A 25567-nucleotide genomic window follows, 5' to 3' on the forward strand; every position below is an offset into this window, starting at 1 on the left:
TTGGGCGGATGTTATGTACTACTTTGTCATTAGCGGAGAAGCTGTCTGGTAAAATCAGGCATAAACATGTGTCAGAATTACATGTAATTATAGTTGAAAAAACTTCCGTGTGGGACTATGAATCACCTCTGCAGCTGGCTGGCGTGGCAGGAGAGAATACAGTACTCTGCTATCCTCACCTTCATAACTGCGGTGGGGGAGGGGAGCAGAAGACAGGAGACATGCCGACTAAAGAAGACAGACAGGCTCATACCAAGCCAGAGAGCCCGACTTGCTGGTCCTCTGCTGGATTATCTAAAGAGCCACCGACGGATATGTGTAATCAGCCCATCCCCATGTTTCTCTCTCACTCTCTGCCTCTCTGGCTAATGTCTCCGCCTGATTCGATTGAGGCAATTAGGCAGTAATCTATAGAGCTAGGGAGTGATGGAAACATTCCCACTGTCCTCCTCATGTTTCTCAGAGCTGCTATAATTAGCTAACTTTGTTTCTCATTAAACATCAGAGCAGTATTTACATACCCAGATCCAATTTGGCTCTGTAGAGCCATTCCTTTTAAACCATCTTGAAACCCTGAAACATGTTCGTAAACAAAGGAATGAGGGAGCTGTAAATCTGTAATTATTCAATCAAACATTTATATACTATATTGGTAAGACACAATGTATCTAGAATGTAAAGGTTACAAAAACTATCAGAGAGTGAATGAAAAAATACACACAGGATGATAAATCTAGAGCAGTGTGTTGCTGAAGGAGTAAGAGGTCTTGGAATATTTCAGTTTGATCATACATATGGAGGGTATTCTTCAATCCTTCGTTTCAATGAGCCATCATGGGAACTGGAATTGTAAGCAAACTTATATTCCCATATGGCTCATATTCAGTCTAAATTATTTTTGCAGAGACCGAAACAGTGAAGCAATGTTAAACTAAAATGCACATGTGCTGATCTGGACTGTCTCAGTATAATCAAAGTTTAACATTCTGTTGCTCTGGCATGACCATCCTAAATATATCTGACATTTGAACTCACTTCTTGATAATAAGCTCTTTTAGATAAGCAATGTTTTGCAAAGCAAGACAGACTCTATGGCAAATGAGATTAAAGTGAACATAAACACTGATTTACACAGTTATGGTTTAACTCAGAGTGGAGCTACACCGTTAGAAAAGTAGCAGCTTCACTTCATTTTATAAAAACTGTGGAGAAAATGAACAAACGCCAAGGAAATGCAGGAAATTATCAAACCTTCACTCACACTAATCTGTTCATAGCACTACAGAGTAAACTTCAAAAATCAGAGAAAGAGACCGAGGATCCCAAAAAGAGCGGATCTCTCTTTAAAAGCTGCTCAGGCTTTTGCAGACACCACCCAGAGTTGTACAGCAACTGTAAACTTTCAGTTGATATGCAAAGCAGCATGGATCATTTCATGTCCCCATGGTAACACCATTGCTGCTTTGCAAAAATGTAATGATTAATCATGGTTTGATAACAATGGACAAAATCATTGCTTCAACATTATTGGAATATGAGTGTGTGTGTGTTTCAGGATCCAGGAATGGAGAAAACGGTTACTGAATACACATCCCTAGTGGTTACTACAGACATTGCAGGTGGATACAGAGCTGACTAGCTCTTTGTGTAGCTATATTTCTTTTACTTGTTATGTTCAATTTCTGTAATGCCTTGGGAGCAGCTTGTAACTGCACAGCTACCTTTGAGGTAGCAAACAAACTTAATTAGCCGACACTTAGACAATTAGAACCTCTTATTTGGTGTGGACTGCTGCAAATGCAACATTCATTTACTGCTTCTGTGGGCTTTATTTTTACTTAAAATAGGGAGAACATTGCTTTCACAAAACAGCTGAAGCTGACTACTGCTGAAGGTTAGTTCGCTCTGTCATCAACAAATTAATACTGAGACACTGGAACAGGGACACCATCAGTGAATGTGCGCTAAAACTGACAAGTAATGACTTGATGTACCTTGTACAGTGCAACTATAAAATATTCATCTTGCCTGGATTTTCTTCTCATCTAAGAGCTCCTTAAGATGACCTGAAACTACACTGTGTGTGGGGGGGCACACTTTAACTGGAACCCAGCACAAACAAATTACATCGGCTGAATTCTGACAGGTGTAACAATCCCAAAGCTTTAATAGCTTAATGTCTGGATGTGAATGAATCACACAGAAATCCAATCTACTCTGTTGCTTGTCTATAGCATGGTGTAGCTTGAATACATATGCAGGAGTACAGCTAGGACCGAAGAGAAGGGTAATTCAATCAGCAGCATTCCAGCATGATACAGATTCACTCTGTCAGTTGTGCTTTACCAGTAATTCATCTTTCTGAAAACAGACACTATCTCAACAATAATTTCTTTCAACTCTGATACCTAGCAAAGAGATGCATGAAAATTTAATAACAGGTTTTTATTGGCTAACACCACAATCCTTTCAGATCTCGCCCTATCAAGAGTAAGTATCCTCCTGATGACCCTGAGTAAGCAAAAGCTGCTCATGTAAAATGTCTAGTGAGACACAGATGGGAATTCCCGCAATTATGGTTTAACTCACAAGCGGCCACGCTTTTAAACAGACTATACAAATGCACAAATGTGCATTGACTAGTAGTGGAATGCATAAGTAAACAGCGTGCGGGGTAGGGCTGTATGTAAAGGTCCAGATGGACTGGCAGGGAGGCTTGTCCTGGGAAGGGGCTGTCCCAAACCCATACAACCCTCCTCAGCTCCCCTCTGGCCCTGTGTGCAGGTCTGCAGCTCGCCTGGCCTGAGCAGCAGAGGGTTAACTGCACTGCCCAGTCACAGGCGTGAAGTGAAACAATGAAATAATGGCAGTGAGTGAACGCTCAAAGGCAGGGGGCACGGTGGGTGTGGGAGGGTGGGGGCTCGCCATAGGCTCCTGCAGATGTTGCCGGGCTTCGGCGGGTCACACAATCACACGTATTAGCATTCCTGATAGAGGGAGCCCGGATTAGGGAGCTGAATGCCTTTCTCAACTCTGTCAGAGTTTGAACACGCTAGAGAAGCTGAGCACAGGGAGAGAAATCCCAGAAATGTGGTGAGGAAAGGTGGAGACAAGAGTATAGGAGAAGAAAGGCACCCGCAGACAGTGCTGAGGAAGGCCCAGCTCACAGAAAGAGCCGGCACAATGTTGAGGCCAGGAGAGAAGTGGAGAGAAAGGCAAATGCAGAGTAAGATTGACAGATAAATTGCACCAAATTGACAAAAAACAGCTAATGAAACAGTTTAACAAACAGACAATAAAGAGAAATCAAGCATGTGATAATTTAATGGTTTTGTGAGGATGGCAGAAGGAGTGTATATATGAAACGAAGATTTCTATTTGTGGCTGAATGAGTGAATGAGCATAGACAAACGGCTTTCTTTCTTCTTTGTATATCCGAGTGAGGGAGGGAGAGTGAGAGAGAGAGCAGAGACAAAAGCTTTTCAGAGTGTATGTGTGCTGTCCTGTCCCTTTTTCCCAGGACAGAGGTCTGGAGAGGCCTCATATTTCTGGCTGCTGTCAGGCCGGGGTGAGAGGCAGAGACAGCAAGGGGCAGCTGTTTTCTATGAGGTAGCCTGGCTCCCTCACACATGGTCTTTGATCCGGTTTGGCTTCCTTGGCCAAGCAGGCTGCCACCCCCCACACTGCGTATGTATCTATGAGTATGAGTTAGGGTGTCAGAGGGAGTGCACATGAAAGTGGGGGTGTAATCGGCGTAGTAGGGGGCTCAAGTGGTTGCAAGCCACGAGGAACAAATGGTGAAACCTAAGTGCAAAAATTGAAGTGAGAGGCAAAACTAAACCAGGGCTTTTGCTCTATTCCGCTCTCTTTGTTTTAGCACAAGGCAAATAATTTCACAGGAATGCAGCAGGGCCAGTTTGATATGGTTGTGTATTCAGCAGAGATTTTACAATATAGTGCAGACAAGTGAATAAAAACACATTGTGGCACACTCGCATTTTGAGAAACGCCAGCACACGCTTCTACAAAGGGACTTTTCCTGTTTAATAAAGCGGCCAGTTGCTTTTGAATGGATGAGATGAGGTATGAAAGCAGAATTAGATCAAATGATATGCAGAGACAAATAACAGTGTCAGAACTGCAAGTAATCCAGGTGACTGCACCAATAACACAGGAGGAGCCTGGCATGTCTCGTCCAAGCCACTGACGACAAAACCAGATGAGCCCATGGAGAAAAGCATGCAATTCTACACACACACAAGATTTTTACGAATTTACGAATTTTCTCACTTGTATTATAATATTTACAATATTCTCCTTCAATTATAAAACACTGTGCACATACCTTTAAACTCAAGGACTCCTTGTGAAGTCATTATTACAAATACCAACAGTATATTTTAGATGGAACAGCAAGAGAAAAGTAAGCTGTTTTACTCAGATTTTAGAGCCTAGATCTAAACAGTCATGAAAATAGGGCTACCCTTCTATGTGGGCTTTACTGCACTATGATTTTGTCAGCAGGCACATCTTTACACAGGTTTCTATTATTAGACTATACATTTGAAAATTTTTCACTGCATTCTGCTGCCATTGTCAGTCGATCCCATACAACAAAGAGAAAAAAAAAGAAGCAGCAACACTAAGCACAAAAAACCTTTCATTTTTGACAGTTTAGAGAGGTGTACCTTTGTCCCCAACCAATGACTATCAGTGACTCTACAAGTTAATATTTGCTTCTGCCTGCTCATAAATTTGCATTGCATTAGAACCTGACCTAAATGCATTTTTATCACCCAAAGTAATTAGCGGAGCATTAGTTGTAGGGGAGAGACAGAGAGGGAGAGAGAGAACTACGAGGCTGAATCCTTCCTGAATGGGTGGTGGCTAGACGAAAGCTACAGGAGGGATGGCTACAGAGTAAAGCAGAGCTGGGCCACCAGATGAAAGAGGAAGTAAACAGGGCCAGAGTGCTGCCTCTTTAATCTGCTACATTAACTCCAGCACCACAAGGGGAGGAGCCAGCAAGCAGGCAAACGGCACAGCCACACAAAAGGGGAGTGTCAATGAGGGGGTAATAAGGAAAGACAATGAGTAAACAAGCAGGGGAAGTCCAGGCCTGGCGTGCTAGAAACTCCCTGCTTCTCACTGCCTGGCACACACAAAGGCCCTGCTGTAATTAGCCACCCCAATAGGTTGTTTAGCATTTGCATATAAATGCCCTCACAGGCAAACGCTAAACACGCTGACACAAGCCATGCCCAAAACAGACGTTCGCCACACCTCTACCCCTCCAGGAGGTCTCAGGGGTCCACTTATGTCGGGGTACCCCCTCCCTCCGCCGTGTGCTTGTACCCACTGCAGGCAAGCTGGCATCCATTACACAAAATACGGACAACACAACAGAGTACGCGGGTACTCAGTTCTTGTTTCTAGAGAGATTGTGAAACACCATAGCCAGGCTTCCGGTTAAAGGCCCACATACCCATCTGTCATGTGAAAATACATTTTCGCCCTGACCACAGGACTCAACGAGACACAGAGCGCAGGTGTCACTGTGCTGCATTGTTAGAGAGAAATTCTATGGAAGACAGGAAAAGAGCAGGTACAGATATATCCATCTTATACATGCATATCTGCCTGAAAGCATGTGTGGGGCAACGGGTTTCTACACAGTGTGAGAAACGACTGTTCCGTCTTGATCAGGGTCAAAACATACAGGCTTGTTTAATGTATCCTGTCTGGCAGAAAAAGGAGAAGTGTAGCTGCAGCAGGGCAGACTACACTGGCAGATAACAGACAGAGCTGCATTTACTAGGGGTTTCACAATCTTTCTAGATAGTCCACAGTTTTGAGTTTTCATGCAGTTTTTTCTTTTTTACAAAATGTTTGAAAAGCACCAGTGCTGCAATTTTACACTTCCTTCTCTGTCTGCTGTTGTTTTGACAATGGCAATTCATGAAAAAAATGAAAAAAAAAGTATAGAAAGGAAGGAAGTGATGAGGCTGGTGTCTGCTCTCCCCCTGCCCTGACCACCGTCTTTCTCTTTTTTCTCCTTCCTCCAAACCCATATTCTCTCCAGTGTAAACAAAGGCTGTGTCATCTACACACTTGTCCTGCTCCTGGTGCAAGGAGGGAAAGAGTTCATCCACAGAGCTCCTGCACCATACAAGGGCTACTTCCTGTGTTGATCCTCAGCACAGAGTGCAGTTTCACCGGTCTGCTCTGCTCGCTTGCAAGAGTTTTCTGAGCTCTGCTTGTGGCACAGGAAGACTAAAAAAAAAAAAAACTATCCACTAGCATTAAACATTTGGTTCTCACCTGCCATGTGGCCTGTTGTTCCCCATCAGGGCATGATCCAACATGAGGAAACACCTGGCTGTAACAAAAAGCAGGCAGCAGAGGAACCTATATTATAGCCTTCATCCTCCTGATACAGATACCTTGCCTGAGCAGCAGAGACGGCACTGGATGCAGAGAGGAGATGCTGTCCAAATTACACTAAATTTCATCAATCTCTATCGAATGTTAAAGATGTAAAATAAGTCTGAAAAAAATGTGCTTCAATGCTACTGTAAGGAAGAGTAAAATGGTGGCAATGGCCAGGAAAAGCAGAATATTTCTTGCCAGAGAACTGGCACCAAAAGAGGAGAATAACTGTTGTAACAGTCAGTATCCGTTTTGAGCCTAGCTCTTACCTCAGGCTGACTTCCTATATGTGGTCAGGGTGTGTTTTTCTCTACTGCTTTCACACAACAATGCTTGGTATTTGGTACCACCTGAGAGAAGCCAAATGCTCAAGTGAAGAAAAATGTCACCTTTAATTAAACTTAGACTGGAACAGATTTGCAGACATACAGCAGAAGACGAGGCAATAAAAAGGATGTTTTCAACTCAAGCCATTATTATATGCTGGATTAATGTTTTCTGATGCTTGTATTAGCCCCCCACATTCAGCACAACAATTAATAGGTGCATATACTAGCCCGGGCCCCTATCTTCATTCATTAAACAGTAGGGAAAATGAATGCCATGGTGACCAGACGAGGTGAATGACGTCACAAAGCCGAGGTCACCAGTCTGTTACGGCCGTCTAGCCCTGTGTCAGCCCCATGGGATCTGCCCCACCCCCTCCAGCCTAGGCCAAATCTCAGCTCTGTGACACTGAACATCAGAATGAAAATCAAATAGTCAAGGAGAGTTCTGCATCAGATACGTAAACACCATGGTGCTGCTGCAGACATCAACTATTGGGTGCAAAACAGCGGCTGAAGCAGCACCTGCCAGTGAGGTGGCAGCATAAGGACCTGCAGACAAGAACTGCCATTAAGCTGGATAAATATACATTTTTAGCTGCTGTGTTGGTGTATTTATGTTGGGGAGAATAGGAGAGCATGTTTCCTCCTCCTCCTCAGGCTAGCACGCTCACACACACACACACACACACACACACACACACACACACACACACACACACACACACAGTACATCTCTAGTTTTCGGTGTAGCTGAGTGGGAGTCTGTTCTCTCTAATCAATTTATTATGAGGCACTGAAGTCCTTATGTTTGTTCATTTAACACAGGGAAAATGAGAAACAGCATTTGTTTTTGGTACCGTGAGACCCCGAGTGAAAACCACGCGCGTTTCAGCAGGACGAATGCAAGAGAGGAAAAGGGTGAGGCGCAGACGCAAGAGACGGAGACACCCTTCAGAATGATGTCGAAGTGTGATATTGCGGCTTTGAGGAAATGTTGCTTTAATTGCAGTTTGGTAGAACATTTAATGTGGTCTGTATGACACCTGGCAAAAATGGTTTACGCTCGGGACAGTGCCAATTATAATTCAGCCAATCAGAAATCTTTCATAAATCCACTGACATGCTCACCGCAACCGCTAGATGCTTATTTGACGAGATGAGATGGGATGGCGACAGACGCACATGCAGTATATCTTCTTTTTAATTACAATGTCTGCAGAGGTGGGACTCTGCTATAAACAATCATCTGTGCAATCAAACACAATAACACCAACACTATGCATTCTAATAATACATTCTCACTTTATTATACGCAGTATTTGTATCATTCTGCTCACAACATGGCTGGAAAATGTAACATAAGAGAACAGCGTGCGGCTAAAGAACCGAGGTACCTATCTGTATCATTCATTCAGCAGCTAGAACAGCAGGGCTTCTTCGTTCGATTTGATAATGACTATCAGTTGGTGGTGGTCAGATCAGTGGAGATATTTACTGGTATTCTCAGAGTCAGATACACATCACAAGAGTATATAAGAAGGATTCCATTATCATTCCTTTGAATGTAATGCTACTACACTTAAACTAATTTTCATAGATCATAAAAAATAAAATGTGTGCATATTTTTTCGAGAGGCTAGCTCTTTCTCAGCCACATCTTACACTGCAGGTGTTATTAGGACCTTTAAATCTATTGCCTATTATATTTTTGATGGTGTGTAATTTGTGTTTGCATACAAAGTATCAACACATGAAGAAAAAAATATCCTCCAGGAATTTAGTATATGATTTACATGCACTTTCCAACAATACAAAGAGAAGGTACGTGAAGGTATCCTCACAAAACCTTAAAAAAAAAAAAAAAAAAAGCTAGCAATGCATGAGCAATGAAAATGCATTCCTCTAAGACATAACAATGACCAGTCCATGTGTGCACACGCTGTACATTGCACAGAGAGACAGAGAGGGAAAAAAAAGGAAAATCTAGCGGCAGAAGCTGAAAGAGAGCTGACATCAGAAGACTACGGAGGCTACAGCACTTAGAGGCCATTTTATTGCTTTGCTGTGGTCAAGTGAGGTGCACCGAGCTCAATTCCACCACAACAATGGCAAAGAGGGCCGCAGAGACAAAAGAGGGCTATCCTTGCTTCTTAACCCCTTCGCCACTAGCAGATCAGTCGCCTGGGGCACAGAGCGAACAGCACCAGGCCACCTCAGAAGAAGCCAGGGGAATGACAAATAGCAAGTCCCAACGTATACACCTACTGTGTGACAACAGCCCCGAATGCACAGGCACACACGTTCAGTTATTTACACGGCAAAAACAATATAAACGCGCACAAACCCCCAAAAGAATCTAGCAGTGGGCAGATGGAGTCGGCCGCTTTTCCTGACCAGGAAGAAGCAGCCGGTAGCTTCACCTCAGCCCCGTCTCACACTGAAACACACTGCAGCCTTCCCTCTATGTCTTTCCATCTCTGCCCCTCCCTCTCCCTTTCTCTCGCTCCTCATCTGGGAACATGGACGGGCTACTACACATTTGCAAGTGAATTACACTTTTTGTGGAGATTTGCGTGCGTGCGTGCGCGAGTGTAAAAACGAAGTAGAGGGTGTGAGAGGGAAAGGGTGCTCCTGCCATCGCTCTTTTCTTTTCTTCTCTCTATAATCCTGAGGAGGATAAGCTGTGAGGTACACAGAGAGGAAGTGCCATAGACCTGCCGGGGTCCAGCACATCCCAGCAGTGCATTCCTACAGCCCAGCTATGAGACACACGCATAGACAGACACACACTAAAACCCTCTCTGGCACATATGACTACTGTTTGTCACCGTCACTAAAGTGTGACAGGCGGGAATGGATGCAGTGCATACAGAGAAAAGGAATTAAAATCAGTATGACCTAAATGTGAAATCAAAACTGAGCTTTACCCAGGATTTGAAGACAGAAAAAAAAGATCATCATATTGGGGGGGGGGGGGGGGGGGGGAACCACTCTGCACATGCATGTCACTGTAAAGGGGAAAAAAAAACACGTCAAACACAGCCCATTTATTCATCTATCTGCCCAACTGTTAATACTAACCATGCTATGGTGGTAACAGAGGAGAATGACTGAGATGGAAGAATAAATATGAAGTCAATAGCGACACAATATTAACATCACTTTCACATTGCTTTTTATCTGGCCTTTCAAACCAGCAGTGGCTCACTGACCGACAGAAATAAGCCGAGAAGCTGATGGACTGATTGTACAACACACACACTGTATTTTAAGCCATGGTGTTGCATCACTGGGTGACCCGGCTGTAAATTAGTGACAAGGGGAAAAAAGAAAAAAAAAGACAGGTCTGACACACAAATCATCTGAGCGCACTGACACATGTCCTCTTCTACACAAAATAATATTTCTGCACATGCACAAAATGATCTCAGTTGTGTAACTTTAACCTGCGTGTCAGTGTTTTTATGTAAATAATATGAAACTGCTTTTTAAAAAAAAAAAAACACACATGCTACAACAGATAATATGGAATATGAAAGAGGAGCCTTGCAGCTGATGCACTGTCAATATTTTAAAACCTGTCACTTTCGCTCCCTGAAAACACCCACACGCACACTTACATTTCGGTTACACAATGCAGATTTCACAGACACAGATAAACAATGCGAGGGCAGTTATCACTCCACAGAGCACAGTAACATAGAGGAAGAGGAAGAGGATGACAAAGAAATAGGGGAGGACAAAAAGACGGCGTGTGTGTCGTCAGAGTCACAGGCCAGAGGGGCCCATGTATTGTTCCAGGGCTCAGTGTAGGGAGAGAAAGGCGACCTGGGCCGCCTCTGTCTAAGCGTCCTCCATGTTTTATGCATTCTGTCCTTTGTGATGATAAGCGCCAGTGCGGAGGGTGGAATGCTGGCCTCCAGGGTCCAAGAGAAGGGTGGGCTTATGGGGGGCTGGGGTGCAGCTCAGTTCAATTTTGCAGCCCTTGGAGTGCTCCCTGTCATCCCTGCATTGCCCGCATGTAGGTATATGTAGCCTATACAGACACAAAACCGTTGTTCCTCCCATCCTTGAGCACAAGAGCTAGCTGCTGCCTAAAATAGGATATATACACAGTCAGTCATAGTCGCTATGCCACACACACACACAAAACACACACACGTACACTCAGCTTTTACGACACTGCCAGTTCTGGACAGGCATGCATCACACAGGTCTTCTACTCACAGTCAATACAGCGAGCCAGAAATAAGACAGTCTTTATCCCCGTTACAACACTGCTATCTAACAAACAGCTTTGTTTGCTACAAAACTGATATTGTACATTTATTACAGAAGCAACACCGAGATTCCAGTCAAGGACACAGATCCACAAGCACATTACAATCCCCCTTCCATGACTACCACAGCATTAATTTATTGTTTGAAATGGAATTCAAATTTGTATAAATTTGTGTCACACATTATTGCGCGGTGTTCTATGACAGCCTGTGAATATCTTTCACTGAGGGAGAGAAAGTCAAAACAGAACCCATGCTTTGCCTTTAAACACTACTGAATGGAAAGGGATTTTTCTCCTTCTCCCTGTTTTTCTATTATCTTTATGATAAGTGGGTAACGTCTGCTGTAATTTGTCTGAATTTGAACACTGGCTTGAATTTTTTTTAAACAGCTAAAAAATGTAAAAAGAAATTATTAAATATAAAAACAAAACTATCATAAGAAAGAGCGACATGGCACATTCAAAAAGAAATTTGATTTTCTGGACGCCAATATGCCCACAAATCTGAAAGCTGCTACACACACACACACATTCACAGACATATGAGCATCTTCTCAGTCATAAATCTAGTCTACCACAATGATTTAACCAAGATTGTTAACACGATAACATTGTGAAAGAGCAAACCACAAAAAAACCCCGCCAACTTCACTTCAAAAAGATAAAAGGATGACATTGGAGAGGAAGAAAAAAAAAAAGCTCAAAAGAAGACTGGGAGGGGAATTTTAAAAGAAAAAAGGGGCTGCTTTCTGTGGATAAAGAGGAGCCCTTTTGGACACTCTGGGCTGCTGGGATTAGGGATCAGCTACAGCATTCATGCACACCGTAAGCATGCTTACATCCACACACACACACACACACACACACACACACACACACACACACACACACACACACACACACCTGAGCATGACATCTCCTCCACTCTCCTTTCCCACTTTCTCGCTCTCCTCTGTGTTGAGCCAAGACCCCGCCACCCCCACCGCCGCTGCCATCGCCGCCTGCTCCTTTATGATAGCATGACACGCATACTGGCCTCGGCTTCAGGACAACTGGAAGAATTGGTCTTCGCTGCACGACCTTGCATATTCAGAAACCACACATCAGATTCAAAGCCATCATCTGCGTCGACTGCTCTCACCTACCCGTCCACACAGCTAATGGTGGAGACAGACACTTAACATTCCTTTCTGATTTCACAGAAGACACATCCACACAAAAGGTGGACCTATTCATATTTATGATGCTTTGCCTCTCACATCTCGGACAACACACAGAGGAAGGGAATTCATTTGAATTGGCTGGCAACTATTCATTCATACAGGCACAAATAAATAAAATGACTAATATTAACATAAACAATTAGAATAAAGCGTTGAAATTTTCTCCTGCAAAAACTATTCCATGTCTTGCTTGTAGGATTGCAAATATGTGTCGTTTTGCTTTTCTGTATGCACACATGCACGCACGCTGTCTGGTACACTAACGTAAGTGTGCTGAATCTCCCATGTCTGGCCTTAGCCTGCTGTTCACCCAAAGAGGGCTCTCTCCGACCGAGGACATGTCAGCGAGCTCCCCCACGGTGCCGGTGCCCGAGCATGGAAGGGTGGGAGTTAAGGAGGGAGATACGCAGAGACCGAGAGAATGAGATGGAGAGCGAAAGAGGGTGAGAGACAGAGAGCGAGAAAGAGAGGGAGAGGCACAGTGAGAGGAGGAGAAGGGGTTATGACAGCCAGAGGCGCTGTCTCCCTTTTCTCTGCGTTACCCCCAAACCATGAAACAAGCCTATCCATGACGACTGCCTCCCCCTTTATCTCGTTCGCCCAACTGGACGTGCTGCTCTCGCTCACACAGCCAGACGGCATCCGAATTCTATGAATATACCTGTCATCAAATATTGTAAAGGAGAGGGGCCAGGTGCGGAGAGTGGACGAGCGTTTTTGTTGTGCATCATCAGTGGCATCTCCACAGTAGAAGCTGCTATCATACACCGCCGTCACAACACCAAATAACCTCTTTATGTTGAGAAGAACAAATATGACAAAAAAACACTGATGTAGCAATCCAGCACACACCCTGACTTCATAAACACTGTGGCTAGAATCATATTTTACAAGCGCCACTATCCCAAACAAAGCATTTATAATCATTTTGATCTCAACAAAGAATTCCAACATCATCATATAACATGTTTACAATTTGATCTAATTTTTAGAAGCACGTACGTGACGGTTTAAAACAGCTACCTGATGCCACAAAGATCTGTGTAACCAGCTCCACAATAATTAAAAAGAATTCTAATTTAATTATTTAGATTAAACTCATGAGGACAAATCCTTGCATGACAGTATTTTTCATTTATTTTGAACAGATTATTAAGCTACTTTCCCATTTTCCTTCAAATTAAGTATAGAATCCATCTGCATCTAAATGTTTTTGATGCACTAAAATATTAAAATAAGGTAAATGAAAATCTAGTCTTGATAAATATACGAACAAAAATGAATGGAAAAAATTACAATTTCTGAAAACACTGTATAAAACCCATCACTCTGCTGGCACTTTAACATTAACGTAATACTTCCAGTATCACAGTGAGAGATGAGCTTGAGATACTACAGTTAGCGACGCCAAAAACACAACAGCTGACAATATTTGAAATAGAATACATAGAAATAAAGCCAGTGACATTCCTATACCTTTTTCCCCCGGAACTGTTATAATTAAACATAAATATGACAATGAGCCAAGACTGAGGAGGGGGGGGATCAGACAGGTGAGATGACAGTAAACATTTCTGCTGTCTTTGTTTTGTAACAGAAGAGGGAGAGAGAGGGAAGGGAAGGGAAGAGAAGGGAGGAGGAGGAGGATGAGGAAGAGGAGTGTTACTGTCAGACAGGAGGAGGAAGGGAGATCACTCGTGTTTTTGGCACAGCAGCCTACCTGTCCTATATGACACCTTTAAATTCACAGCCGCTGGAGTCTACAACACACACGCACACACACACAGAAGTCGCAGATGCAAAAAATAAAAGCACGGAACAAAAGCAGGAAAATGAGGAAATAGGAATAATGATGAAATTTAAAGTTGATTGGTAAGCATGCCCGTTCCTCTTGTTCCTCACAGTGCTAATCTGTTTCCCTGCCTGCTCCTCTCCAGTCTGAAAGGTAGGGATCTGTTTACCTGACCTCTCCCCCTGATTGCTCCTCCATGGCCCATGGCTATCTGACCCCTCCGCTCTCCCACCCCTCCTTCCGTTGGAGGGGGTTTCTTCTCTTTCTCTCCCTTTCTCCTGCCTGACAGCCTTATTTTTATTTCATTTCTTGAAAAAAAAACTGCCTATTTTTGTTTCTCCCATCCTAAAATAAAGCCAAAGTCTTAATCCTTGCACATGCTGACAACTGTACATGGGGGCTTTTGTGTGGCTCCCCCAAAAAACATAACCAAACCATCACCCTCACTTCTCCCAGCCACTCTCTCCCCTATTATCCCTCGGCTGTTTTTTTGCGAAGGGGGTTTCCTCTCTTTCTTTTTTATCTCTTGCACTCACTCCATGACCCCTGTTCCCCCTGTTTCTTGCTGTCTGACCTACCCCCCCACCCACCCACACACTCACACACACAAACACAGCTTCACACCCCCCTTTCTGTTTCCCCCCACATCCTATCATTGCCTCTTGCTCGCTCGCAAAAAAACCTTTTTTTGCCTCCCTTTCTTTTCCTCGTCTCTATGTCGCGAAAAATACCCAAGACTGACTTATAATTCTCGCCGCTTTCTTGTTTTTTTTTTCTCCTGTACAGAGATACACTGCAATCCCTTTCGAAAAGTAGCCTCTTTTTAAAACAAAAGTGATATTTATGGAGATTTCGCAATTGCGCGTAAAGTGCCATTTTTCCGATCACATCTATTTTTGGGGTAAGATTATTATCAGTGCAGTTGTAGGTGATCAGAAAGTATTTTTTTTTTAAATGTAAAAAAGGGGGCCTTGCTGTATGTTGCAAAGCCGTATGTTTTTCCACCGAGAGAGCAGCTTCGTTCTATTTTTGGGTAGGTGGAAGATATCTCCTAGTAGTTTGACTTAGAAAAAAACCCTGCAAATGTTAACTGGCTTAAGCGGCTACTAAACGCATGCAGTGACCTACAGGTTTAGCCCGGACCATACTTTAAGTTTCCGGCAGTAACTTTGGAATGATTATGTCTGTTTAAGGTCAGACGAATAGGGCAATGTTTGGGTTTCGTTTTTGTTTTCTTCCCGGGCAGCATTTCTCGGGGAAAGGAAGAAAATATGCTCTCTTGAAAGTCAGATACGGTAGCCAAGTAGTTGGAGGCAGCAGATCCAGGCTGCGTCTGAGCCACATGTCTGCTCTGTGCAGCTCACAAATCTCAGGCTGTCCGTGTACAAGGTCCTGCTGATCCGCTCTTGTCATGAAGGAGACCCAGGGCTCCGTTTTTCCTCCAACACACCACATTCGCATAACACACACACGCTCGCAAACACAGACCCCTCCATGCACGCACGTCCACGCAACACACACACACACACACACACACACACACACACACACACACACACACACACACACACACTCGTGCCGATCGATTTGCATGTGACTTCGTCAGTGAATGAGCGAGAATCGACTCAAAAACAACGCTTCAAAGAGGCAAACAGCTATGAAAAATAATAATAAAAAAGAAACAGAGATGGACAAAGTGGGGTAAAGAAGGGGAAAGTGTAGCTTAGAGGAGCTGAAGGCAGGGCGGAGGGATTGCACATTTCAGACAGAGACGTGTCGGAGAAGAACAAAAAATGTCTTTATCCAGAAGAGGATTTTTGTTTTGGTAGAACCACACGACGGTGCCGAAACCCCCGTTTGGATGTGGCAAGTGTCAAATGTGGTCCAAATGTACAAAGCAAGAGACGGTGCCTTTTTTTGCCGGACGCACACGGACCCACAGGCTGGACTTGGAGCTCCCTTCCTGGGCTGCGCTCATGTGGAGCTGCCGCTGCCCTTCGTCCGCTCTGCACAGCTCCGTCTCTTACTGCATTTGTGCCTCCAAAACACGTCTCTCGACAACCATAAGCCCTCTACACCTTCCCCCGATCGCCCGGAAAAGCACGTATTTGTTTCAAAACCGTGCTTTTCCACGATCAACTGCTTGGAGTGGATCGCTGTCTTGCCCGTTTCTTATCTTCCATTCATGAGGAGGAGAGGACGAACGCTGATGTAAACACAGGTAACGATACGAAACCAGGGCGAAAATCGAGAATAAAACCCAAAACTACTTGCATGAAATGAACTTGTGATCGCCAGTCATTGCTCACAATGTGAGAATAGCCAGCGAACCGCTACACGTAAAGTAGGAACAGACAGAAAAGAGATCCAGATAAGTCACACAAGCGAAAAGAATAGGATCGTGGAAACAGAGAGGAAAAGAGACAAACGCAAAGTTGAAACTTACAATTTCTCGCTGCCGCTTTGTGATCCTCGCTTTTTAATCCAGTATTGAGATGATTTAGCTAAAGATCCCATCAAGGCAGTCCCCTTTTGGTCAGTTTGCGCTTAGGGTGGCAAAAGAAAGATCATTGTTGTTGCGGAGTGTAAAAAAAGAGACCGAAGTAGGTACTATTAGTTGTTAAAGGCAATATAAAAATAATTTGGATGCAAAGCAGGCGATGAGTCTTGTGTTAGAGGGAGCGAGGAAGAGGTGAAAGTGAGATCTGATGATTGAAAAGAAAAAACTCTTTGGATCTTTATTCCTGCTAATTAGTTTCCTGCAAAAAATGGCTGTGATTAATTCAGTGCGCATGTGCTTCATTACACAGGCACGAAGGGAAGGGCTAATTAGCCGCCTTCTGGATCAATAAGATTCAGCAAAGGAGAGAGCTCGGGAGAGAGAGGGAGGGAGGGAGGGAGAAAGAGGAGGGAGGGAGGGATGGATGGATAGATACAAGTAGGAAAAAAAGAGGAAAGTAATGATCAGGAATTGAAAATATGGAATTAAGAACAGCGGAAAGTAAGAGTTTGATTAGACGGAAGACAGTGAAAGTTAAAGCTGGAGCAGCAGCAGGCTGGAGGCGCAGCTTTCCCTCCGCTCTTTTACACTTTTTCTAACGTTTTTGCGTCCCGATTTTTATTTTTATTTTGAAAACATTTGAAAAGCAAACATTCGCACAAGCTTCGGCCACTGAAAGCACAAAAGCGATCGCGTTTTGTTTTATTTTATTCCGTCCTCTTTCAACCTCTTTTTTTTTCCCGAGTCGCGCCAAAGCTTCTCGTATAAAAGCGCCGTTTTTCTCACTCAGTTTAGAGGCAACGTTTGGGACAACTTATTGAAAAACATAACACGAGTTTCGGAAATGGCAAAAGAAAAATAAAAAATGGAAATAAGCAGAGTCGAGGCTGCCAACTGTGATTGTGAATCCAACAGTCGCGTTTGTGAATAAGCAAAAATAAACACCTTTTTTTTTTACCCCAAAAAACAATGCAATTAAATGGAAGCGATTTGTGCATCTATGCAAAGCAGAAGTGTAACAGCAACATATAGACAGGCTGCCACGGTGTACTGGTGTAATCTGCAAAGAACAGAGCTTAGCATAAGTACAGTGGCACCTGGATATTATCAGAGCCAACTGTGTGTTTGAAGCGCTAAATCTATATTTTAGGCATTAAGAGAAAACACCACTTGCTCATGAGGCAGGAGTTAAATAGTCCTGATGCGTGGCTTCAAAATTCAAACTTTAATAAACTTGAAGCAAATCAACCTGCATATTGCATTTGAGGAAAATGTTGGTATAGTTCTCAAGTTTATGCTGAAGAAAAATCTGAATTCAACCACGATATGCTTCCTGATACGAGATGAAGAGAACTTCGAGCAAAAGGTGTTCCTCAACTTACACGTGTAGTGTGTATGCGTGGATTCATTTAGAATAAAAAAAACAGCTAATTTAAGCCTCTTTGGGAGAATTTAAAACCCAGCTTTCACAGAAAACATAACACGGATAAAAGTATGACGGAGAACATGTGGAAGTCGTGTCGTTATTTTACCCTGCTCAAGACATCACTCCAAGTTAAACCCAGCATCATATTTCACAGCACTCTTCTAATATAAAAGAAATTAATTGTTGCAAAGACGTGTGTGGCTATGCAGCACAGCGGTTTAAATGTATATGTTTTTAAAAATGGAATTTGGAAACTCTTGAGAGCTGCTTTGTACGAGTACAGCATGCAAAGAAGTTCTTTTAGAAATACTTGTTGAAGCCTCAATGCATCCTGTACAGCTGTGAGACTTTATTTAAATCGTAAAATATGCAGAATATGTATGGAATAGGTATTTAGGTGGGGAAAATGAGCAGGTTTATTCTTACCCAGCACACCAGGAAAAGACTTGTGAGTGTAGCTGTAACACAGATGGGTGATGGGGAAACAGGCTATCGTGACATCTATTGCCAAACTGGTGGGAACACGTTGTCAATACGTGAAGTTTCCTTTAAATAACAACAACAAGAAGAAGAAGAATAGAAATGTGTGACAGAAAGGACACCGGCCTGTGTGCATTCAATCCTAGTCTCATTCTGATATGACAAGAAGCCCAGATGGTCAGTGTCTCATCTCATTCTGAGGCGATTTGAAATTTCTACCAGCCTTTATGATCAATACTAGCATAAATCTGTTGAGGTTTTTGCTTTATTATTTGTTTTATTTTTACAATAATCTCCCCGTGAACCCTCTGCAACTGATGTCCCCATCGTTTCCTCCGAACGTATTTCAAAAAAAAAGGAAGAAAAAAAAATCAACCTTTGAGTCTCTCAGTGCTCTTTGTTATGATAATTTTATTGTTGATTCTCCGAGGAAATGGACAATCCCTGGCAGTCTCAGTATGCACACTTTCTGTGCAAACAGCTCCATATAGAGTGCTGGTCCACTGAATACAAGTGGCAGCTTCCACTGATCACATAACGCGCTGTGTTTATTGAAACAATACGGATTTTTTTATTATTATTTTGGGCTGCGTCTATAGTCTGCTGTGAATTCCGATGCAGAGTTGATAGATGGATAAATGGCAAAAATGAGTCCTGTGTTTTGCACAACTTCAAGCAGCCTTCAGACTCTGATATATATATTTTTTTAAAGACAAGAGAGTTAATAAAGCGGCCTGAGATGTAGATTTCCTCACATGATTGTAACATGTTTGTCGTTTTTTTAGAGGATTGCACACAGGTGATGTGTGAAGAAGCCTTTTTGTCGTGTTGTAGTGGTGGCTGATGGGAAATATAGAGCACATTTGATATTTTTTCATCGGCCTTTGACGTAAAGGTTAGAAAGGTTACGGAACCCCTCATGAGATTCGGCGTTTCTACAGATCCAATAGCATATATTCCTTTGAAGAGCCTATGAAAATCAAACTTCTTACATTGTAGCCTATATGACCAGCTCCCCCCTTTCCATCGCTCTCACTCTCTCTCTCTCTCTCCCCTTTCTATCACCCTCCCTCTCTCTCTCTCTCTCTCTCTCCCTGCTGGTAAAATATATGGTGTGCTGTAACACGGCATTTCCTCAGCACTTGCCTTCCACAAGCCGCGGCAAGCGCTGATACCTGTTTTTAAGCAATGCAGCATCTGCTCCAGCCCCATCTGAGCACAGAAAACACGAGAAAAAACTGCAGCGAGCCCCGTCGAACACTTTCTTCGCGGTTTTCCCCCCCTCTTCTCTCGCAGCACGAGGAGGCAGACTGCAGGAATCTCGAGGATTTGCGACGTGTCTGCTCTCTCGGGAAAGGAGAGATTGTAAAAATGAATAGGTTGAAAATAGCGTGCGAGTGGAGTTAAAGGGGCTACGAGATAATAAAAGAGTCTGCTGTAATTTGAGGCTTGTAGGAGGCAGCTTTGAGCCAGCCAGTCGCCTAAAGCCCAACAATGCAAAGTTGAGTTTACAAATTTATGCAAAAAGGCCTGATTGGCATTACTCCATCAGTGACCGTATTGAGCATGTAGGCTAAGAATCAAAAGAAGAGGCAGCCTGACGGAGGCCTTGATGCTTTTAGGGCCTATGCATCACTGAAAAGAGAAGAAGGGGGAACTGACAGGGTCTGAAGCTTTTGTGTTACCAGCATTCAATTGCGCCTCTCAGTGGGAAGGATAACTGTCCACGTGCCAGCCTCAATAGGCATACATCGATGAGTGGCATTGCAAATTCAACACAACCTGTGGCTATGACAGCTCGTGGATGTGACAAAGAAAAGGGGAGAGCAGCTTAAAATGCAAAAAAAAAAAAAGAAAGAAAAAAAGAAAAGAAAGTGCTCCGTAGATGTTGGGGCCAACATGAAAGTAGCTTCTGACCAACGCCAAGACGTGCAAGAAACCAGTCGTTTCTAGTGTCAACTATTACCAACATTCACTTCACTGTATTCAAATCAAGTGAAATTAAAAGTCAGCAAACCTTCTGTGCGCGTGCACACACATGCACATGCATTTAAAAAAGAAAAAAAGCACAAAAGGAAACAGAGGAAATGAGCAAGGGGGTGAAGGTATTTAAAGATAAAAAGCTGCTATCGAGAAAAAAAGTCATATAACTTTATAAAGAGATAACGACCATTATATTCCCAAGGATTTGGGGGGGATTTGAGATGTTCATAGGGCTGCAATATTAACAAGCAGGGTGTCAGTCAGAGGCTGTGTTCATGGTAAACACAGATGAAAAGGGCGTTCTTTAGGAAGAGATTGTGCTATGAAAATATTTCTCAATAAAAACAAGACTGCAGGTGCAGATTAATGGAGGTGGACGGGAGGCTCAAGGTGGGACTCCAAAATAAAAGCTAAACAAAACAAGGGAAAAAAAGAGAGGAAAACGCTGGATTGGTTTGGAAAATTAAAATTAAATAGTTTTTGTTTAGTTTAATATTCAAAAAAAAAGAAAAGAAAGAAAGAACATGAAGACAGTGTGCACATGCTGGGCCTGCAGGTTCTCCACTTAGTGTCCGCAGCTCGGATACAAACACTTGAATTAGTGGAGACCAAGTTTTTCACATTTGAAAAGGAAAAAAAAAAACTTTCCACGTGCCTCTAATAATTCTCCACATGTAACTTATTCCAGGAAAAAAAAGTTTCATTTAAATTCTAAGAAAATATGCAAATTCTCATCTCCATATTCGTTGATTTTTCTCTGTTTTTGTGCGTAATAATGGATCGAATGAAAGCGTGGAGGCTGCGCTGTTTACCTCCGCATCACACATGAGAGGCTGCTGTCCGGCTCCTCGTGTTTCCAGGGCGGATAGGGCAGCACAGCCAGGTGCAATGGGAGCGCCCTCTTATGTTCAGCCTGACCACTGGGATCAAGCAGCGCGTCAACTCCTTTCACAGGAGCCAAGCGCCTGCGGACCAACTGGTCTTTGCGCAAAAAAAATAAAAAAGAAAAAAGAAAGAAAAAAAAAGCGCACCTATTTTTTTTCCTTCCTCTGCCATCCAGTCTATGATTATAGATTAAACTGAGTCGCATGTAAATGATGTGAACCGACACGTTCGGGTTATTAGGTGGACAAAAGAGGTGAAGGCTATCCACTGCGGGAAATTACAAATATTACTGAGAAAAAAAGTAGCAGTGCCACATTCATGCACTGTCCGTTTGTATAAAAAAAAAAACAATGAAAAAGAATCTTCACTTTTAGGGAGTGACAAGATCAGATCAAACTTGAACTTGGCCTAATTAAGGAGGAGATTTCATATAGAATCATGGAAAAGAAAATGACCTAAAATGCATATATTTAATTTCAAATGTAAATTTTACAGTCGTTTTATTGCGTGGCTGTACATAAGGCATGCTCTGCACTCCAGATCTTATTCCAACATTAGAGCAAACGTCCCCTATAAACAAGAACACAGCATCTTTTTGCAAATCTTTACTTACAGGCTTTGTATTTCTGCAGCTTTTTGCTCAAAATGAGATTTTTAAAATGCATGTTTCCTCATAGTTTCCCTCCCTGTCATGCCTGGCACACGGAGAATGTTCTTGAATGGATACAAGTCAGTGTGGAGAATCTTTTGTTTAGCCAAACTGAAGTGTAACGTTTGTACTTGGAAATGCTGCAGTCCTGCCTGTATTATAGCAAATATTATATCCCATCCTTTATTCATCATTCAGCTGGTTTTAACTTTAAAGATGCACATGCAACGTGTTTTACAGAACTAAATATTGAATTGTTCATGTTGGTAGAACTGTCTGTAAATGGAGTTGTTTGCTTGCTTGTTTATTTTATTTTTTTTATTGTTCCTGATATTCTGTATCATGAGACTCGTTTTCTATTTGCTTGATTTTATGACTGCCTGTTTATTTATAGCCAATATGTTTGATTTTTTAAACATTTATTTATGTTTGTTGACGTGACTCCTTAAAAATAATATTAAAATGATCCTGTAAAAAAAAATATGATGCATCGTCTGCCCGTTTGTTTCACATCTTTTTAAGAAATGTTCCTGATGAAAATTGTTTGACACGTGTTAATGACAGATCGCATGCAAAGCAGCAACACAAGGGCGAACCTGACACCACATTTCTGACTGCAACTTGAGGGGAAAGGAAAAAAGAGAAACCTGCATCTGTTGTCTGCTGCTGCTGTTGTGATTTCTTTCTTTCTTTCTTTTAGAGTTTGGATTCGAATAAATGACGAGCGGCCGTCTGGTCAGTCTGCCTCATTTACATGAGAAACAAGAAGGCATATCAATTCCTCTCTCTCATCCATTTACTCGCCCTGCCACTACTACCTTATTAATGATCCTTATGCATTATTCACACACAGTTTTGACGTTTGAATTTTGGGGGGAAATAGTCGTGTTAACCCATAATTATTCTGTCAATATTCGGAAGATTGTCGTAAAACAGTCGAAAATCCCCGATGTGCTGCTGCCTTTGCTTGATTGTACAGATTATTTCACCCTGACCACTGCGATTAAATCGAATCAAAGAGCACACACACGTACAGATTCCCCCAAAATCAGCGAGCGTGACTCCCTTTTTTTCTGCCTCACCCTCCCTCCCTGTCCCCCCCCCCCCCTCCTCCTCCTCCTGGGAGTGTGTGTGTGTGTGTGTGTGTGTGTGTGTGTGTGTAGGATGGGGAGTGTGTGTGTGTGTGTGGTGGGGTATATCACAGTGTCACAACATATTTTAAAAAACATATTATTATTATTATTGTGTGCAGTTAGGCTCTAAATGTTTCCCATGGACTATTTTTTTAAATATACACAATAACAACAACAACAAAAATACTGTACGTGAGCAAAGCCTCAGCACTTCATCCCATCTCACCTCCTTTAAGTCCATAATACATTTCTGTAAGAAAATTACTTTTTCTTTTTTTAAACTAGTTCAAAGCATGAAAAAGTTAAAATAATATTATAGAAAGATTACGTGTGTATACATATATATGTGTGTGTATTTTTTCGTCTCTTTCCTTCAAAAGAAGATGCCACAACACCTCTACCACCGTCAGATCTCCATATTGCACAACTCACACATACAATATAGAACATTCCAAATTCACAAATTGCAAAAAATTCTAAGCAAAAACAAAAAATAAATACTGATAAAAATAGATAATACAGGCAAAGCTTGCGTTAAGTCGAACTCTCTCCTGAATATGCATTGTGTCGATTATTTTAAGGTAAATACGACCTTAACTGAGTGAAGGGATAAGCACCAGACCAGGCCTTGTGATAATGCACATTTCAGATCGGGGGGACAGCGAATAAATGGAGAAATCCGGCAAGCCGCTGTCATAGACTGTGGGTGAGAGACAGGCGGGACTCGTGGGGTTTTTACGCGCTTTGGAGAGGCTCACTGAAAAAGAGGGATCCCAAAATCAGAGCCACATGACCACTCCAGGCAACAGCTCCACTAGCTGTTGGTTAAACCGACCCATACGGGACGGAGCACAATCACAGAATCGCTGCAACGCCAAAAAAAAAAAAAAAAAAAGGAAAAAAAACGGGCCTATTTAAATGCCACTTTGTGCTCGCTGCGTTTTGCACTTGAACGTAACAAACTTAAAGAGTGTAATTTTCCTTGATGTCAAGAGGAGCCCGCAAAACAACACGACGAGATGAAACATGACAGGTGGAAGCGACACAGAAGGCAAATAGTACAGATCCAGGATTATAGCCAGAGGTCAAATCCAAACCATGCGTCACGCACAGCCTCTGGGTGCGGCAGCGTCATCCGTCTACAGCGTGAGGCCTGGGTCAAAGGAGACAGCAACAACTTCAACTTTCTCTTCTGATAATTCATAAAGAAGAAGAAAGAGAAAAAAATCCTACAAAGCATATTTAAATCGAGAAGTTGCAGAACAAGCATCAAATGAGGGATATGATACATTTTGAACAGAGTTTGAAATACTTTAAAGGCTTTAAATGTGCAAAATTAAACACCCAATTTCTGATTATTGTAGAACAAATTCAACATGATGAGTTTTACTATTCAAAGCAGTGACACCAATGTGAGAACAACACTGTTGAATAATAATGTCTTTATAGGGACATGATGGACAAGTGCTGCCTATTTACAATGAATAAAATGTCAGCTTTTGATTTTCCTTTGCATCCTCGGCCGCTATTCAGCGTCTGACAGTGACATGGAGCCAGTGACTACACACACTGAGGCGCCAGCACACACTCCCTCAGTGGGCTACCATTCAGACAAAGTGAGCGAAGTGAATGCAGACCTGGGTGGGGATCATGGGGGAATTTTACATGCATGGAAATCAACTCCTCGCCACTCCACATGACGACGCCTGTGCTGGTGCAGAGGCAGCATCTGTGCGGCATCTAGTTCAGAAACAAACCCAACAGGCTCATCCGAAGCCTCGCGCTGATCAAAAACCCCTCCGGAGTTGTGAGTGAGCCCCTCTGGTTGTGCCAAAGTCATTTCAGCAGGAGACTGAATTACAGGTGCTTAACCCCTCTCAGCTCTCCTAAACTTCATCTAGGTGGCAACAAATCCCAACCACGTTTGCTGCGTGAGGTCAGTTTGGGCGGTTAGGGGTCACGGAGCGTTGCCTGTCCTTTAACTGATTTGGCCCCTTTGGTGTAAATGCCTCAGTGGAGGTGAGGTGTCACCCCACCCCCCACCCACCCCCCACCCACCCCCTCTAGCCTGAAGTGCTCCTGGATTCAAAAAAACCAAGCGATTAGTGGAGCCGTTCCATTTTTAGGTGCTAGCTTGTTAAGGGAGTCACTGCTAAAGGTGTTTACTTTTGCATGACAAATGCACCACAGGAGACCTTAAGCCAGTAGGTCTGCACCAGTCCATCCAGCACTACTGAGATCACCTGTGCCCTACATGCATTCATGCACAAGTACGCAATATCGAAATCAAAGCTGTCTTCTAAAATGAGTTCTCTAGACAAAACACATCATCCTCCTGATTTACAGTGTGGTTTCCAGAGGCCAGGTATTGAGGAAGACGCTCAACAACGCTACCTTTATATCTGCTGCCTGCTCATGCGACCTGCTTTCCTGCCAAGATCACTTCTGCCTTATGA

At 42.9% G+C, this 25567-nt stretch overlaps 1 protein-coding gene and 1 long non-coding RNA gene across 7 annotated transcripts in view; one reads left to right on the top strand and one right to left on the bottom strand.

Moving 5' to 3' along the window:
• The window catches only part of zfhx3b (zinc finger homeobox 3b), a 288945-nt gene that overhangs the window by 119167 nt on the left and 144211 nt on the right, over nucleotides 1-25567 (bottom strand). The window contains exon 1 of one of the 6 annotated variants that reach the window (XM_051939587.1): nucleotides 16502-16936. The exons of the other annotated variants lie outside the window; for them this stretch is intronic. The gene's annotated coding sequence lies outside the window, so the exon portion shown is untranslated. Of the gene's footprint in view, nucleotides 1-16501; nucleotides 16937-25567 lie in introns of those variants that run through there. 6 annotated transcript variants of the gene reach the window in all.
• Nucleotides 14667-22459, top strand: LOC110965733 (uncharacterized). Its single transcript, XR_002596680.2, has 2 exons — nucleotides 14667-16276; nucleotides 21236-22459. It is a non-coding gene; the product is annotated as an uncharacterized LOC110965733 (long non-coding RNA).

This window comes from Acanthochromis polyacanthus, chromosome 2 (genome assembly GCF_021347895.1).
Source record: "Acanthochromis polyacanthus isolate Apoly-LR-REF ecotype Palm Island chromosome 2, KAUST_Apoly_ChrSc, whole genome shotgun sequence".
Lineage (NCBI taxonomy): Eukaryota > Metazoa > Chordata > Actinopteri > Pomacentridae > Acanthochromis > Acanthochromis polyacanthus.